A 5,211-nucleotide genomic window follows, 5' to 3' on the forward strand; every position below is an offset into this window, starting at 1 on the left:
CTGCAGCATCCATTGCTGCTGATTCGATGGTAGAAGCCGGAGAAGCCATGTCTAAGCAGTGTAGATCAGGCACACACCGAATGTCACTGCAACGCGCTCGGCGTTCGCACGAACGCGGCCAAGCGCTGAAGAATGCAGAGGCGTCGGTGCGGTGTCACGGAGACACCGATACATCGGCCATGCCTGGTGACCAGAAAGTTGTTGAGAAGAGCACTTTCACGTTTTGAAACACTTTAAGCAGTCTTGGCTGTGAAAGTCCTTACCGGAAAGTCCGAAGTAGGTCTGTTGAACGTGAGCGCCGTGTAGAAAAACCCATGTAAGCGTCAAAGAACTAGGAGGAGGGATGGAAAACACGTCTGTTCCGTTCCACGGTGGAGTGAAGAGTCCTGTGGACGCGGAGGATCGCCGAGGGACGAATGCAGCCCTGAGAAAAACCTGCTTTACATATCAAAAGAACAGCAGGCAAGAGACTTCCAACAGACTATAGAAAACCAACGCCAAAGCTTGTGAAGCGACGACAACGCCTCGCTGCGACCCTGACGGCAAGCTGATGGAAATAGGGCATATGCGTGGCCGGGGGCGCAGATTAAGTGTGTTTCAGCGCAGGGAGGGCACGTGCGGCACGCATTCTAGAGTCAGTGCAGGGAACTGCGGCACCGTGTCGGCAGCTTGGTGCAAAATAACAAGACGCTTGCTGTTCGACGTTGCTTTTCCGCAATGGCAGAAGCTACCAAACGGCAGCGCCAGTGAAATTCAAAGATTGCTTTGTGTCACGAGAGTGCAGACAGTACCAAGATACGCGACGGACCGGTAAAACTATCGTTTGCCGGACAAGTCATCTAGAGAAAATGAAAACAAGCGTGAATCACCGTAGTTAAAATGAAGTAAGCTCTAGCTCTTCACCTTCTGTTTTGATTTTCTCATGTCGCTAGAACTTCTTTGTTTCGACTACCTGAATCGGTGCGTAACATGGCGCATTCATGGAACAACTGCAGTAATAAATCTGTCTTCTCGCATTAGAAATGTTCAGTTAATAATATAAAATGAAACAACTTTGTGTTTTGATTGTTTGCGTTTGTGAGACGTAGCTGCCTTTGTTGGAGGTTGACTCTCGCATAACTCATACCGCGGTTAGCATTGCATTGTTTGTTGCTTTCAACTAAACTCCTCACATCGTCAAAGGTTTGGTGGCTGTAACTCACGAATCGGTAAGGCTGCATCATTGCACCGGAACGACCGTCTGTGCGTTTCTAGCAAACTTCGACATTTCTTCGCTGGTTTGTTCTATTTAGTCGTTGAACTATAGTGTGCTATTGATTCGACCCGCTGACACGAACTGGCATTAAATACATCCGGAGATGTGTGGTTTTTTTCCACGCGCGCCATGTGATGCGTGTTACGCTCCGTACAGTGCTTCAACTGAGTGTTTATGTGTGGGCTGATAGCGCGAGCTCATCGCACGCCTTATTTCACATCATGGCTGAAAGTCGGCACCTCTCACGCTCAACCGCGTTCGTGCAGCAGGGCTTATACACCTGTACACCAAATATTCTCATAAAATGAGAGCGCAAAAACGACGCGAGCATAAAAAAACAAAACAAAACAAGGGCAGCCGTTCAACATGATTCTCAGCGGAAAAGAAGAGCAAACTGCCTCGCAGCTTAGTCAGCGGGTGATGTTCTAGTGGTGCGGAGGGCAAGGCCCTAACCTTATCAGGCTTTTTGGTGCTATGGCTGCGTAATATATGTTTTTTAGCACGCTGCGAAAGTTCCTTCACGACAAAACACGTTTGCTATTGGCAGCATGCAGATCGCCACAACAATTATATGTTACATTGCCGACAACATCGTTCGCGTGCGTGCGCCCATTTCGCACAGCATATCCACCGTTAGATATATTAAATATATGACATAAGAATGCTTACCTCGACCTATCGTACATCGTTATGCCGCGGAATTCAGAAATGCATTTAGCGTTGTTGTCGTCTGCTCCACAGCGTAAACGTGATTAGGAAACCTTTATAATAAGATTACGTTCGCTTTTCGAAGTGCCGGAACAGCTGGGAGATTTTTTTTCACGTGATGTGTGGTGCTTCATTGAATCGTGAGAGCCCTGAACGTATACATACACGAGAAGCGACATGCTGTCGCAGCGAAATGTGGACTCACTCTGCACATTGCCAAGTGTAAACCCTGAATCCATTACTTACAAGTTCTCAGAAGAAGACAAGCCAATCATCGTAGCGCTTCGATCACAGTTAAGTAAACTTCACGTGTTTGTCGGCAAGCTAAAATCATCGTATACGTGCAGTCTGTATCTCAGGTACTGGATACTCCATGTCCAGTGCTTGCAAAGCATCAGTAGGGACCATAACTGGATGGTATAAACAGAAATGGGGTACGCGAGAAATCCTACGTCCACGACTGTCGAACACAGCTGTCACCTTTGAGCATAGATGTACACTTTTTCCTTCGTTCCATTTCTGCTTTCATCTTTTAATCCCCTTCCCCAAGGGTAGGATACCGAAGCAGACGCGTGTCTGGTTTATCTTCCTTCCTTCCTTCCTTCATTCCTTCCTTCCTTCCTTCCTTCCTTCCTTCCTTCCTTCCTTCCTTCCTTCCTTCCTTCCTTCCTTCCTTCCTTCCTTCCTTCCTTCCTTCCTTCCTTCCTTCCTTCCTTCCTTCCTTCCTTCCTTCCTAAACGCATACTGGAAGCTCTACGAAGAGTAAAACGCATACACGCGATGAGCATGAAAGAAAACTGCACATCCCCGAATGTATTAAAGATCAACCGCCACGAAATTTGGCACTCTACGAAAAGCGAATATATAGGTAGTCTAGGTAGGGGTAGTGCTGCATGCCAAATGTCGCCTTTGAAATACAAGCACCTATCTTAGAAAAAAAGAAACGTGCAAACGACGGTGTTTTTGAGACCAAAACTATAAAAAACGACGCCATTGCAGCTGACCGGAAGTGTCGAGAACGACAGAAAAAAGGTCTGCTCCGTGCTCCTCGAGCATGCACATCGCGGACGTGCCCCTTGGTGTGTGTGTTATTTCAATGCTGACTTAAGAATGCTGCTTCAACGTGCCTCTTATCAGTCGCTGGTCTGGGCTTCCTACTGGCCGGTTTGCAGTGTCTTACCCCCGTATTCAGAAACGCTGCTTGAGTTGAACTTGACTTGCCATCGACTTCACTTCAGCACAAGCGCGTTATGTGAAGTACGTAACGTATCGACTCCAGAGATGCGCTCGTATGCTATAAACAAGCCGCTATGTACGTAAGGCGACATTTACTACGTTACGTTCTCATGAGACCTTGAAGAAACCAGAACGAGAGTATATGGGGGCAGCAGTGGCGATCGACGCAGACAGCAACAGCGGACATGATGCAAGGCATGTGTAATTCAAAATGAAAGGCGATATTTTTATGTCAGACAAGCTAAATTCAAGCGGCGCGTTCCGGCATCCTGATGATTCAAAAGAAATCGCCTGGCGTCTTACGAAAGTCCTCAAGAATCGCCTTTTATTTGTTGTGTGCGGGAACGCGTCTTTTTTGCCAAGTTTCTCGGAGAATGAACCCATAAATACAAAGGCAGCTTGGTACGTACTTTTATTCATAGTGCTACATAACAGGCCGTGGACGTTCTGCGAGCTTTCAATCTTTAAATATGCCGGTATTAATCGTAAGGCCTAGGGTACCTGTAACACGACCACTTGCTGCAGGGTACGCTAAGCCTCATTCGCAGCAGTGCTGGATAGAACGCTGGGGTCGATCCAGTGAGGCCCTTCCCGATAAGGCGCATTCCGCAAAGTTCAAAACAACAAAGGTGCATGCGCACAATCAGTGGACCTAGGAAGGATGCTAAAAAAATTGGCAGCATATCCACGAAGTGAATGATAGAGAGTGGGGCGAAGCATTCGTCCGTCCATTCGTTCTTGATTCTGCCCATCCATGCGTCCGTCTGTGTGACCGTCCATGCGTCCATCCGCCCGTCCGTGCGTGCCCCTGTTCGCGAGTCCGTCCTTGCGTTTGTCCTTGCATCCGCCCCTGCGTCCGTTCATGCGTCCATCCAAGCGTTCATGCGTCCGTTCGTTCATGCATCTGTGTGTCTGTTCATCCATCTATTCAACACTTCATGTACCAACATATCGCATCTTATCATCATATATTCCCGATATAGAAGCACCGCCATCCAGCGGACATTCCAAGGACTAAACGAGAGGTGGCACGCGCACACTTTCTTACTGCTTGTGCTTCGGGTCTACTTCCCACCTTTAACCATCTCGAGTTCATGGTATATACTAGTTCACTGTATTCATGGCACTGCAGCCCAACGCTCGCTAAACCTTTCTAAAACCAAGGAGGTTACGCCCAGCGAGTATAACGTAGAAACCTTTTCCTGTCAAATAGTGCTCAATGTACATGCCAATGGCTGCTAATGGGAAATAAGAGACAGGAGATTTCGGCTTTTACTTTCTTACGGCTTGCGCTTTGTATCTACTTCCCACCTTTAACCACTTCGAGTTCATTCATGATATATACTAGTTCATTGTATTCATGGCACTGCGGCTCAATGCTCGTTAAACCTTTCTAAAAATAAGGAGGTTCCACCCAGCGAGTATAACGTAGCAACCCTTTCTTGTCAGATATTGCTCAATGTACATGCCAATGGCTGCTAATGAATATCGCAGCATACGCGTTAACTACAAGCCGAATGCTACTGTCTCTCATTCCCTATCAGCAGCCATTAGCATGTACATTGAGCACCATTTATTATTGTTCAACAACGCACAGAAGAAATTTATCACCGGCACCACCTTGCAGGTCACAACGTTACACTTGTTACACACTACAACGCCTACGATGGACGAACAGGTGCTGCTATAAAATACCGCAATATCCACGAAGTGAATGATGATGAGTGGGCGAAGCTCCGGAGGTAAACCTGGTAAACCATGAATCCTCCGTACATTTTGCCCACTCGATTTTATTGCAACGCTCCCCCTAGCGTACGTCACCGCACTATATCGAACGATGACACGCGCCATATGTGGCATCATTCCTATTTTATAACACCTCGCATCTTTCATAATCAACTACACGTACCGCCGTCTAGTTTATAACATCTTGCATCTTTTGGACGGACGGACGGACGGACGGACGGATGGATGGATGGACGGATGGACGGATGGACGGATGGATGGACGGA

The sequence above is a fragment of the Rhipicephalus microplus genome, chromosome 2 (assembly GCF_043290135.1).
Source record: "Rhipicephalus microplus isolate Deutch F79 chromosome 2, USDA_Rmic, whole genome shotgun sequence".
Taxonomy (NCBI): Eukaryota; Metazoa; Arthropoda; class Arachnida; order Ixodida; family Ixodidae; genus Rhipicephalus; species Rhipicephalus microplus.